The sequence below is a fragment of the Cydia splendana genome, chromosome 14 (assembly GCF_910591565.1).
Source record: "Cydia splendana chromosome 14, ilCydSple1.2, whole genome shotgun sequence".
In the NCBI taxonomy this organism is placed as follows: Eukaryota; Metazoa; Arthropoda; class Insecta; order Lepidoptera; family Tortricidae; genus Cydia; species Cydia splendana.
This window is the reverse complement of record NC_085973.1, coordinates 13,807,921-13,822,146: the sequence shown is the minus strand read 5'-3', so window position 1 is coordinate 13,822,146 and position 14,226 is coordinate 13,807,921. Positions and strand designations below refer to the sequence as shown.

The window sequence follows — 14,226 nt, the reverse complement described above, 5'->3', positions numbered from 1 at the left end:
AATGCCATTACATAGAATCAATGACATTTCATAAATGGACGTCCAGAGCCAAACAAAAAAGTATGGCAGCAAAATACTTTTCTACGATGTTCCTGTTGATGCTAATAACGCTCACTTCAAAGAAAAACATTCATACCACTAACGACATACTGTTTTAAGCACTAAGTATCAAAATTGCAAAAAGAACTGCGATACAGTAAAAACTTTTTATTCCAATGAATTTAATTGTAACATACCCAAATGACTTACGTCAAAAGTGAATAGCGAACGAATATGGAACGAATAGAGTCGCTATGGATATATGGTGTTTTCATATTTATTTGATATAAGTATTGTACGAAATCTAGAATAGCACCAATTTACAATTAGCTTTCATCGGCTTTCCCCACTGAAGTCGTTTTTTATTTCTTTAAAATTGATTAACTTTTTTAATAAAACCTTATTTGATATCAGGGTATGAATAACACGAAAATAGGTTAAAACTTAAAAATACATTAAAATAAAGGAAAAAATATCATATCTAACTTTTTTTTATAAATTACCTATATGATAAACCTACAAAATTGGAATTCTAACTTCCTTGAAATAAATTAAGTTTACTATTATGTACCTTTTAGGCAAACATTTGTTTTTGAAATATTTTCTTTTTTGGAATGAGTTCCTTATCGAATTCATTATAACAATCCTGTGATTGTTACTGTATTTCTTCTCTCTCTGGAATTGAAGTAAATATGTTTACTCAAGTGATTGGTTTTACATTTGATGCTATAACATTTTTTACTATAAAACAGCTCTATTTGTTATAGTCTATTCCGGTTCGCATGCTATGTCTTATTCATTTAAGGACGTCGTGTTAAATATATTATTTTATTTAAAAAAATGTATTAACCTAATACCAACTCATTCGATTTTTGTTCCTTGACAGCCTTTAAACGCCCAATATCATCGATATGTTTACACTATTTACGGAACCTTATTTCCTTGTAATAAGACATAATAATATTTAACATGGCCCGATACAAGGCAGAATTCCTAACCTCAAAATCGTAGAGAAATTCCGCTTTTATAATGTTCTGTGAAGTGTCCGTGAATTTCTGATAACTATCGGGACTTTCATTTCATGTTTGGAGCCTAACAATATACCACCCATGTTTAGCGAGTGTTGGGCCAAATTTATATGGGAGCGGAACATTATCCTTTATATCGTTAAATAATATTGGAGTGTTAATAAAATAAATATTTAGATTTTGGAACTTTTTTAATACCCGGACTCCACGTACTCAATATTTACGAATAATTTGAGTATTTCGGAATGTTTTTTTTTTCTATATTACAGGTACACCATACGTACACATGTACACCGTACGTGCATCATTCACGATCACAATTCATACGTGGAAATATTATAGACTTTCATATTCATACTTAAATGTAATTTATTTCAACGACTTGCTAGCACTGCGAACATTTACAGAATGCTCTGGCTTTTAATCTAAAGAATCTTACAATTAATACCTACACGTTTTATAGTATTTTACCTTACAATTTTCCTTTTCACGTCATTCCATTTATCTCCTCGTTTTAGCCATTTCCTCTTTTCTTTACACCGTGCGTAAATCCAATTTGGGTCTACATTTTGATCGGTATGATATTATAAGGTTTTGTTTTGGATAAAATTCATATTTCCTTTGCGTTGTTTATTTTTGGTTTCATCTCTAATCCCTAAGGAATTTCTATTTATTATTCAGTCTAAAGAAGACGTAGGGTGATAATTCTTTATTATTTGTTATGTTTTAATAATGTGATTTTGTCTATACCTATGACCACTGCCACCACTAATAAGATCGAAATGCCTTATGAGAACCGACCTGATTGCATTTTATCAGCACCAATCAGATTAGTAGTGCTCACGGTCAAAGTCATAATTATGAAAATAATATTAAAACCATAACAAATTATTAATACAAAACTAATTTAGAACAAAATTTTGACAGTTCCGAACAACTGACAGGCCGATACCGTCCGGCGGACTGTTAATCAGTGGACCCCTTAAGTTAATATCCGTCCTAATAGCACAAATACATGACCTAATCTGAATTCGAACGGTTTAAATCTTTGATGATCATAACAAAACTGTTTTTGTTTTTAATTAAGTAGGTACTTATTGTATGTGAGATCATATTTGCCACGATGCTTATCACGTCAATTGATAATAAAATAAAACATTATTTCCAGTAAAGCAACTACGAATATATAAAGCCCAGTAACTACAAATTGAAGTAACCGACTGGTACAGTCAGCAATGCAGCAGCAATGGTAACGTATGAAACATGTACGCACTAAAAGTATCTGTTACTCTAGGTTACTTTTCAGAATAGAAATATATATCTCGACAGGTTACGTACAAAACAATCTGGAATATTTTGATTGTTCTACATATACATTATAGAGAATATAATATATTCTCTATAATGTATATGATATATTATATAGTTTTGTTAAGCTACCTGAGAATAAAGAAGCGTATCAGCCTATGCTTTAAATGTATCTACACATTTAAAGCATAGTCTGATACGCTACTTTTGATGCTGACTGTGCTACGTTTAAATGTCGGTACTATTACGTTTCCCCTGAGGATTGTAAGAGGAATGCCTAGTTGAATTTTGTTCAGAGCGGTAGGTTAGTAACCTGTCGCTGCAGGGGTAATATAAGGTCAAGGGGGACTTTAGGGTCAAGAAATTGCCCGGCTGGTAACTGTCAAACATAAAAACAATACAATTTGGGATTTCTTATATCTTCAAAAGAATATCCTAATCTTTACTACCTAAATCAATTGTGAGAAAGTCTTGACTTGATTGATGAAGTTTTTGAGTACCTTGGTACTTGATGATAAACAAGTCTAAGTGAAAGGATTAGTATTCATTAGATACACTAAGTACTTTTCAAACAAGAGCTCAAGTACCTATTGAATGTCAATTGATATCTTACTAAAAGCTTTTTGGTGAAAGTAAACATTATGACGAAACTCGTTATCTACAAAAGTAATTCGAGATTTGTTTATTCTAAATCATATTCGGTTGGGAAAGTTCTCTTCTCTATAAAATCCAAATAAATAGCAGTAGTGAAACTGCGATAGACGCACGTTTTTGGTTTTCTTAAATACGATCAGTCTTTCAACAGGTTTATTGGCCTAAAAATCACACATGCTCACTCAATGCTGTATATAGTTACTGGCTTGATACTCCTATGAATCATATGTTGTGTATTACCACCCTGAGAAGTGTTCCGTGATGTCCTTTAGCCGTGCTCGTTGTCCCTTATCTGTGAACTACACGCTGGGTTCTGAATCCATAAAACGCGTTGACACTGTCAAAGACCTGGGTGTCATATTTGACCCAAACCTTAATTTTCATGGCCACATAAGAACCCTAGTTTCCGACTGCTATCGGAGATTGGGCTTCGTCATCCGCAATGCTCGTGAATTTGACAACCCCTTTGTGATTAAACTTGTTTACACCGCCCTAGTTAGGAGCAAACTCGAGGCAGCGTCTGAAGTGTGGAAGCCCCACGAAGTCACTTATACCCTGCTTGTAGAAAAAATCCAAAAGGCGTTTTTGCGATTCTTATACAAAAAAACCTATGGGTACTATCCCTTCCTTTACCCGAATACATTTCTGCTTGGCACCCTGGGCTTTAACTCCCTGGAAGTGAGGCGTAATTATGCTCTCGTGACCGGGGCGTGCCGAATAATACGTGGGGATTCAGACTGTCCACAGCTGGTCTCGCAACTGGTACGCCTTCTTGTGCCCCCTCTGTTTCAATCAAAGATTAATTTTAGGCCACGTAATCGCGACTTACTGGCAGTTCCCAAAGCGCGCACTGTGGCGTACAGGAACTCTCCATTAGTTCGCGCCTTACAATACCTAAACGTACTTCTCAAGTCAGCACCTGAATGCGATGTTTTTGCCAGTGGTTGGAAGACGTTATGTGACGAATGTAAGAGGTTATGTGAGGCGATGGATGATCACCCGTCTTCAGTTAGTATTTAAGATTATTGTTATTGTATAACACAACTTTATGTTAACGTTTTAGGATAATAATAATATTGTATATGTTTGAATAAATAAAATCAGGGGGGTACGATCTTGTGGCTACCGGGCCAAATTAGCTTTGATGGACCTTAGAAACAATTCTGCCAACCGGCATCGCCTGAGACAAAAGTGGCTTTATCTCGGAAAATATTAAATGTACAGAGACAATTCTAGTGTCTTATTGTAGGAAATTTAGTCTACTTTAAAAACGCCCTAGGAAGTTACTATCAAAAACTAGTACTTTAGGGTTATAATCGCCCAAATCTTAAAAAAATTGCGGTTTCTTCGATTTTTGACAAAGTTGCGTTCGGCGCTCGAGGTCACAAACTTGGATTATTCATTGGGCCAACATCATAAACAAGTCTGCAAAAAATCAGAACTACCAGATTTGACGCAAACGCGAAATGTATAATTTTACTGTATTAAGATGTTTGGCATTAAAGAGATAAGTTCGTCTTTGTACTGCCTATCCTGTGCCATCAATTTGTGTTTTGTGTTTTGTACAATAAATAGTTTATACATACATACAAGAATGCACTCTTGTACTGGGTTAGGGCACAAGTTAATGTCGTAAGACTCGAGTCACATTATAAAAATATAAATACTTAAACAGGTTAAAGTAGCGTAGGTAGGTAGTGCCTACATTACGCTTGCAAATTGTCCGCAGGTAGCGAATATCACGTTACGCTCGCTGCATCGGCATTAGCATATCGATGGGCTGCAAATATCTGCCGAGCGAAATAAAATGCGCTGTAAAACGGCGTTAACGATGAAATTTTATATGCATTCTGAATCGGATTGTGTTTGAAGCTGTCCCGTTTAAAAGGCAGATTTAAAGTTATAGCTTTGACGACGAGTTGATGTGTGGCAATTTGTGTTGCATTGCGGTTACTGTTATAAAGATTGGATTTCACGTACTGTCAACTACCTACGGTAAGTACCTATATAAAGGCAAATTCATATTATTATAAACAATATAATACATAATTGTGACAAACTGTCAAAATAAATATTAAGTATCTATGTTTATGTCATTCCCTCAATCGTTTTTGGTTTTGGACAATTCCTATATAATAAATACGAAGACCGATGATAACTGTGAATAGGCAATACAAAAAAAACTAACATGATTTAACTTAACGCAGCAAATTTATGCCAGGGCATTATAAACATACAGCACTTAGATAGCAAAGCACATTTACCTGGGGCATTCATGCCCTCAATTGTGTCGGCTCCCTCGACCGTGGCTCGCGATAAACTCTGAAAAGACCTACCGGACACTCCATTCATGTAGATCATTGAGGACGCATGAGAGGCAACTGTGCAGAAAACCGGCCAGACTTTGAGGAGATTTTATAAGCTTCAAAGTTTATATGAATTATTCAGCTTGGTTGATAATTTGTTGGTTGTATTAAAGCTAAAGGAGAATATTTTGAAGATAATACATTTTCTTCTGGTAAAGATTGTTTCTAACTTTTAATGTCATTGTAATACACATGTATGTAAGAAAAATATACATAAAGATGTTTTGTTAACATATTTTTGGGTCAGCTTGTACATTATTTGTACCTATATTATAAGGGAATTTGTCCGTTTGCTAAGCGGACAAACAAATATTGTTGAGAAACAGTACAACTAATAATTGGCAATGAAGAGGATTTTGTCTACGCCCGCGCCGTGAGCTACTAATACTAATAAAACATTAGCAATTTTTGCTACACTTGATAAATATTAGCTTTTCCAGCAAAAACAGAAATAGATTTAGGAATTAAGTAAAAAGCTTATCGCTTTTTTAAAATAAATAATAAATAAATAAATATTATGGGACATTTTTCTTTACACAAATTGACTAAGCCCCACGGTAAGCTCAAGAAGGCTTGTGTTGTTGGCACAGTCGCCATCAGATATATCGGAGCGGCCAAGGTGTCCACAATATCTGAACACGCACTCTAACGCCTTGACAATAGAGGCGTGTTCAGATATTTATGCGCACCTTGGCCGCTCCGATATATCTGATGGCGACTGTACTCAAACAACGATATATAATAATATAAATACTTAAATACATAGAAAAACAACCATGACTCAGGAACAAATATCTGTGTCATCACACAAATAAATGCCCTTGCCGGGATTCGAACCCGAGACCATCGGCTTCATAGGCAGGGTCACTACCCACTAAGCCAGACCGGTCGTCATTTCACTATACCTACATACATACATACAGTTTTTCATTGAAAATTTGGTCAGCAAAAACAAGATATCTCTTGTACCGTAGCAGTTTATCACAAGGACAAAATTTCAAAGACAAATGACTTTTGCTACGTCACATCAGTCACATTTTTCCACAATTTAACCCTGCAACTGTTTATTCAATTGTCCCTGTCCTCTGAGCCATGCAGTGATAAAAGATGAAATACCGTCGGGTACTGCGGTGATGCCTAAGTGGCCGAAGAAGGGTTGCTCTGTGCAAATCGTCACATCTACAACAGGGCGTATCTCCGAGGGTTTTCTATATGTGGTATTATCTATGAAAAGGGACCTTATTGTCGATGGCGCTTACGACACTAACATCGATGAGCACAAAACGTAGTAGTTTAAAATTGGGGATTCTGGCCCAGTTTAGTTATTTTGATTTCCAATTTAGCAATTAAGTTTCTTTGATTACTGGAACATTCAATGTTGCTGTCTATCCAATGCGGAGGTCAATTTATGTTATGTGACGCTGATGAACTTATCAGTCATCGGGTTTAAAGGTCCCTTTGTAGTTTTTTATAAACTACAATTGTTCGCTAGGATCAATATTCAAAGAGATATTAAGGCGGGAAAGTTAATTATAATCAATTTTTGAAGGTCTCTTTTTTTAGTTTTTCGTAAATAACTCGTAAACGGTGGCCAATATAAAAAAAATGTTAAACGTTAATAATCGACACAACATTTTCAATAAAAAAAGATTTAGTACATTTTTAGCAGGGATCAATATTTAAAAAGATAATAAAGAGGGAAAGTTAATTATAATAAATTCTAAGGTTCCTTGTTTTTATTTTTTCGTTAATAATTTGAAAAGTATGACTCATAGCAAAAACAAATTTTACACAAATAATAAACATAAAATTTCCTACAAGAAACATGTAGAACACTTTTCGCTAGGATCAATATTTAAAAAGACAAAGCATCCGGTAAGTCAATTATAATCAATTTTAAAGTCCCTTTTTAGTTTTTTGTAAATAACTCGTAAACGGTGTCCCATAGCACAATAGGTTTTTATGAATAAATAATCTCCATAAAATTTTCTGCAAAAAACATCTGAACACTTTTCTCTAGGATCCATATTTAAAACGATATTAAAGGAAGAAAGTTAATCACATTCAGTTCACAGGTCGCTTTTTTTTCGTAAATAACTCGTAAACGGTTGCAACGGGGGCAGTTGTAAAAAATATTATACGTAAATATTGAACATAAAATTGTCCACAAAAAAGGTTTTGTACACTTTTTCGCTACGATCAATATTTAATGAGGTATTAAAGGGGGTAAGTTAATTATAATCAATTTCCAGGTCCCTATTTTAAGTTTTTCGTAAATGACTCGTAAACGGTGGCCCATAGCAAAATAGGTTCTTAATGTTAACTAACCCCCCTTGGCTAAAAAGTGGCCTCCATGTTTAAAATTCATTTGTTTTCGTAAGATGTCCGTCTTTGGGTCACGAATTTACATGTGTGTACGAGGGGTGATCCAAAAGTAATGATAATCAGTATGAAAGACACATAAAATGTTAAATAAAATAATTTATCTACACACATATCATAAACTCTCTATGATGCCTTCAAAATCCGTAAATAATGGCCCACATTATGATAAACTGTTTTGTTACAGCAAATTTCTTATCTGTGAAAATGTGGTAATAGCTTCATTACTATATCAAAATCGATTTAGTAATGAAATTCAAATTTCGAACATCTCTGAAAAAAAAAGCAATTTGATTTTGACCCCTATTCTAATATCAGTCGAGATGACGTTTTATTCGAAATCAAATGTCAATTGCATACAATATTGACAAATCTCGCTTGTAAGTTGGTATCGGACGATATGGTAATCGACCCCGACTCTAGTTTGTCTCTGAATTAAAAAAAGAACTACGGATGCGTGACATGCGTGAAAAAAGTTTTCATTTGCCGCCATTTGACGTACAGTTTATCTTTTAATTAGTTTGTAGTAAACAATAATTTGTTTTGTTGTTTTTAAAGTAACTAAACAAAAGTTTCGTGTAAAATGTGCGATAAAGATATTTCGGAGACGCCATCTCATATCCGCGAGTTCCGCCAGAGAGGAAAGTGCCCCAATGTCGGTTGTAATATGAGGTTAGTAAATATATCTGTGGAGTGTAGACTGTAGCTTTTCGTGATGGGGGTTCGTTGGGAGAAGCGTAGAAACTCGCCGCTGGAACGCGCTGGCCGCTGTGCTGTCTCGAAGTCCGCTATACCTCCATTTACCGGTATATGTGTTGTGTGAAATGAAAACACATATATTTGATTTATTCACTTGGAGAGTGTTCAGGCTGGTATGAGTGAAGCTCTCTTGATGTCTCTGATATCTCTGAATAAGCCACGAAACGGCTCTGCCTTATATAGTAAAACACAAGGCCGTTTGGTACCTTCTTCAAACTAGTGGGTGTATCATGCAGAGTCAGTAATGTATATTTTTGCCAATCTCGTTAATTATAAGCACGTATGAAAGGAGCACGAATCCTAGACTTATAAATAGGTACAATATTAAGCACGTATGAAAGGAGCATGAATTTCTAGACTTATAACTAGATATAAAACATTCCACGCAATTCATTTGACATAATATACGAGCACAAAGTAAAACATGATATACAAAAGTAAAAATAGTAACCTAAACGTAGAGACTAATTAAACACATACATGAACCCTAATAGCTATTTACGACAGTCTCCCCCACGTGTGTCAACACCGTCTTCATGCGCGGAGTAAATGGGGATAAGTCTAGAAACTGGGCGGCGGACGTCACCTGCGCGTGTGCGAACAATGGCCACTCTCACATGACCATCTGGGCCAGGAAATAGCTGGGCGATTACGCCTCTGGGCCACGTTCCTCGTGGCATGGAGCTATCCGCAATGATGACTACGTCACCTTCATGCAGTTTTCTCACGTTTTGGTGAGCACCGGGCCTGGGGAGGAGGCTGGGTCGGTATTCCCGCTGCCAGCGCCTCCAAAATTGGTCGGCTAGCGTTTGCGCTGTTTTCCACGAAGAGAGCGACATAATTGCGTCTGTGAAGACACCCAGTGGCGACATGGCACTTGATCGACCGATTAGAAAGTGATTCGGCGTCAGGGCTTCGATGTCTAAATCTGGATTCACTGGTGTCAACGGTCTGGAATTGACTATGTGCTCTGATTCTAGCAGTAAAGTATGTAGAACTTCTTCGTGGGGTGCTCTTTCTTTCAACTCGTTGATGACGATCGCGTGGTTGCCGTGATTGTAGAGTGCATGAAAATGCTGTACTAATAACTTGACGAAATCTTCTTTCGCATGTAAAACAGGCATATGCGTGTTTTTATCGATTCTAGCATTTAGTACGATGATTCCGTTTTTGTCAAGTTGTACAGCGATTTTGTATAGCGGAGATTTCTTCAGGAGTGGCCGCCCAGTTTCCAGAAGCTTCATTTCCTCCGGAAATGCAGCATGTTGACTCCGTCGGATTAGCAATATCTCTGCTAAATCTAAATGCCCCTTATTTATCTCTATATCTGTTTTCTTAGCGAACAATGCGGCTTTGAAAACCTCGGCGGCAACCAGAATACTAGCGGTGGCGCGAACTAATCGTACGTTATTAATAATGAACGATCGCCACGCGGGTGCGAGTGAGACGGGTATAGGCGAGTCCCAATCGGTCCCTGTCCACCAAACGAAACGTAACGTATCGCGATCTTGCTCAATTATTTCGATCTGTAAAGACTCTAACAGGTCGGGGCCAGCCAACAGCGCGCTGTTAAACGAACGTCTGTAAGCTGTGGCTGCCGTGTCCCAAACTAATCGCTTTTTCCCGCTTTGCGGCTGAAAAGTTGGGAAGTGCGCCAGAGGCCACGTCCGGGGTGCCTCGGGGGGCGGCGGCGAGTCCATTTTCTCCGCGTAACCTTTGTCGAGCAAGTTGTTCATATGCTTTGCATATTCGGCTTTAAGTTTCGCATCGCGGTCTAGCTTTCGTTCTAGACTGTACAGCCGTTTCAATGCTTGCGCTCGGTTATCGGGGAGTTTCTCGTCATCTGACCGCCAAAGTAAGCCCGAGCGATACCTTTGCTCCCCCGGTATCTTCTCGCAGGTGGCTTCTAACAAATCTAGCGCACGTTGGCCGGGGTCGGCCCGAGGTACCTTCTGCGAAACGCCTAATGATTCTGTCTCAGAATGTCGTTTCGCAAGTTGTAAGGCCTCGTCTTCCGCGGTATTAGGCTTTGCATGCCCAACAAATTGTACCGCAGGTGCGATGCTGTCCGCAGTTTCGTGTATCGTCAAAGCCATTACCGCGCCTTCGTCAAATAGCGCGAGGGTTTGGACGGTACCTAACGGTTCCGACACCTCTTCAGGAATGACTTTGAGACACGTCTGCGGCAGCCTAACATTGAGTACTGCAGGTGCCGCCGGGACACTATTACCGTTCGCGGATGCGGCCGCGCTTAATCCGTGTAATAGTTTATTATGTCCGGCTTCGCACTGACTCATGCCACACGCGACATATTTACATTTAAAACGCGCACGGTGACTCGCGCCTAAACATCTATAGCACAATCTAGTACCCTTCACCAAGTCCCATCGCTCAGATATAGTCGCGGCTAGAAATTTCGAACACTCGCTAACTTTGTGTTCTTTGCCGTTCTTACATATGGCGCACGCATCGCGCGAGACAGAGACAGACGATATCTCCCGCTGGGGCTTAGCTCCGGTTGACGCTGGCTTTTTTAAATTACCATCGCGGCGCTTTACTTGAGCTATAGTTGATTTACTAGTACGCGATCTATTTCCCGTATCACGTGTGTATGACTCGCGGGAATCTGACTCCGAATCCGAACTATAGTCGCGAAGGGACGCGGGGGCGCGGGACCCAGCGAGAGCGTGGCTCGATCGACTGGGCTCGCGCACAGAGGAAACCGCGTTTCGTTCATTTCGCGATCTATCATACGTATCACGGTAGAACGCGGGGTCGCGAGACCTAGAGAGAGCTTGGCTCGATCTTCTGGGTTCGCGCGCAGAGGAAACCGCGCTCACTGCATTCCGTGACCCGTTAGACGTATCACGCGTGTACGTTTCGTGGCAATCTGCCTCCGAATCAGAACTAACGTCGCGAGAGTACGCGGGGGCGCCGGACCCAGCGAGAGCGTTGCTCAATCGACTGGGTTCGCGCACAGCGTTTACCGCGTTTCGCGATCTATTAGACGCATCACGCGTGTACGTTTCGTGGTAATCTGACTCCGAATCCGAACTAACGTCGCGAGAGTACGCGGGGGCGCCGGACCCAGCGAGAGCGTTGCTCGATCGACTGGGTTCGCGCACAACGTTTACCGCGTTTCGCGATCTATTAGACGTATCACGGTAGAACGCGGGGGGACGAGACCCAGAGAGAGCTTGGCTCGATCTTCTCGGTTCGTGCACAAAGGAAACCGCATTCACTGCATTCCGTGATCGGTTAGACGGCTTATGTCGGTTTACGCGCTTGGCCGCAGTGCTAATTTCGTTAAGAAACTCGGAAATTGCTACTAACCCGGGTGTTTCTACGTTAGACTGCCAGTATTTGGCCCATTCATAGCGCACTATCAGATTTAATTTATCCACGATTTTATTCACGAGCTCAGGCGCGTGCAAGTATTTCTCTTGACGCAAGGATCTAATGGTGGCGACGGCATTCGCTACATGCGCGGCGAATGAGGCTATATTCGAATTGTCTTCGGATAAACGCGGCATGCGTTTAATATTATGAATTTCCGTAAGAACAATCTCCTCAGGGTCGCCGAACTGCCGTTCCAGCGCTTCCATTATTTCGTACGGATCCTGAACCGTGTACATTATTGATTTTACGGCCGTCCGAGCTTCGCCCTTAAGTGCGCGCCTAATCCGACTGACGTTATTGACGGCACTAAACATGGGCGACGTATCTTCGAACTCTGCCCTAAATGATATCCACTCGGTGATATCTCCGCCGAATGCAGGTAATTCCGGCGGTTTATGGTACATTGGCGCGTAGGTACCGTGCGGTACCTCTAAAACGCGCGGGGGCGGTCTGCTAGCCCGGTCGGCGGCGGCACGCGGCGGCGGCTGCGCGGTCTTTTTCGGCGGCGGGAATTTAACGTTTTCTTTCGCGACCTCGTGCTGTAACCTAGCTTGTCGTTCTACCCAACTTCTAGTACGTTCTTCGACGGTCGCGTCACTGCTGCCGACAGACTGCGCCTTCAGTGGCGCAACCTGCGGCCGCAAATTTGCAGTGACGGACCCTTTCTTAGAAGCTTCGACGGTCGCGTCACTGCCGCCGCGAGACTGCGCCTTCAATTGCGCAATCTGCAGCCGTAAATTGGCAGTGTCGGACTCGGTCTTAGCAACGACTAGACGGGCTTTATGAACCTCGAGCTCGGCCATTAGCACGGACAATTCATTGTCGCGTTCCCTAACCGATTTGCGATTCTTTAATTCGCGATTAGACGGCGCCCGCGACGGCGGCGGCGGCGCATCGGCGTCTTTATTCACTAGCGTATTCGACCTACTACGATTTACTACGGTGGCGTCTAACATCTCCGAGTGTACCGACTCGGTTCCACCGGTAGCATTCGGGTTGCCACTGGTGCCATTGCTCCACGTATGAGTCTCGTTGGACGTAGTCTTACCAGACGAGGGGGTAGGGGTATCCATGTTCGGTGCGGGCGCAGGTGGGCCCTTGGTGCGTGGTCGTAGGCTCCTTGCTTCCTTTTCGGACATCTTTCTGGCTGGAACCACTTCACTTAACACACGCGGGGGGTCCCTAACTTGACCTGCCTATGCCTATGACTGACCGTTGCCGTGCGCAACGTCAGTGCCCTAAGCGTGGATCCCTCGTGGCACTGAATCTCCCGCAATGGCAAAGTGCAATGCCTAGAACGTTCGAAAGCAGTGTGTGGGCATCAACCATGTGACACATGCAACGAAAGTTGCCAGGACACGTGAGCGGAGATTAATCTACGACGCTGCACGGTCCGTCCGGCAAGCCGGTAAATGGGTTACGGAAAGGTATAGGGTTTGGGTCTAAACCGAAGCGAACTTCTAGGCTCAGCGCGTCCTTTATTCTTTCTTGCCGTCTGAGTCAAGCAACGTTCGCTTAAAACTCAGCGCGTACGTTTTTCTATCTTGATGTCTGAGTTAAGCTATGTCGCTTGAAACTCAGCGCGTACGTTTTTCTATCTTCATCCGGCTTCAAAAGGACCAAACTGTGGAGTGTAGACTGTAGCTTTTCGTGATGGGGGTTCGTTGGGAGAAGCGTAGAAACTCGCCGCTGGAACGCGCTGGCCGCTGTGCTGTCTCGAAGTCCGCTATACCTCCATTTACCGGTATATGTGTTGTGTGAAATGAAAACACATATATTTGATTTATTCACTTGGAGAGTGTTCAGGCTGGTATGAGTGAAGCTCTCTTGATGTCTCTGATATCTCTGAATAAGCCACGAAACGGCTCTGCCTTATATAGTAAAACACAAGGCCGTTTGGTACCTTCTTCAAACTAGTGGGTGTATCATGCAGAGTCAGTAATGTATATTTTTGCCAATCTCGTTAATTATAAGCACGTATGAAAGGAGCACGAATCCTAGACTTATAAATAGGTACAATATTAAGCACGTATGAAAGGAGCATGAATTTCTAGACTTATAACTAGATATAAAACATTCCACGCAATTCATTTGACATAATATACGAGCACAAAGTAAAACATGATATACAAAAGTAAAAATAGTAACCTAAACGTAGAGACTAATTAAACACATACATGAACCCTAATAGCTATTTACGACAATATCATAGAAAGTTTATAATATGTGTGTAGATAAAGCAGTGTATGTAACTGTACATAATTAGGCATTAAAACACTCGTGTGATACTA

At 40.7% G+C, this 14,226-nt stretch overlaps 2 protein-coding genes across 2 annotated transcripts in view; one reads left to right on the top strand and one right to left on the bottom strand.

Moving 5' to 3' along the window:
• LOC134796759 (brachyurin-like) overlaps window positions 1–14,226 on the bottom strand; it is a 519,833-nt gene that overhangs the window by 53,439 nt on the left and 452,168 nt on the right. The window lies entirely within an intron of this gene.
• LOC134796701 (semaphorin-2A) overlaps window positions 1–14,226 on the top strand; it is a 415,353-nt gene that overhangs the window by 43,106 nt on the left and 358,021 nt on the right. The gene's annotated exons all lie outside the window — the stretch shown is intronic.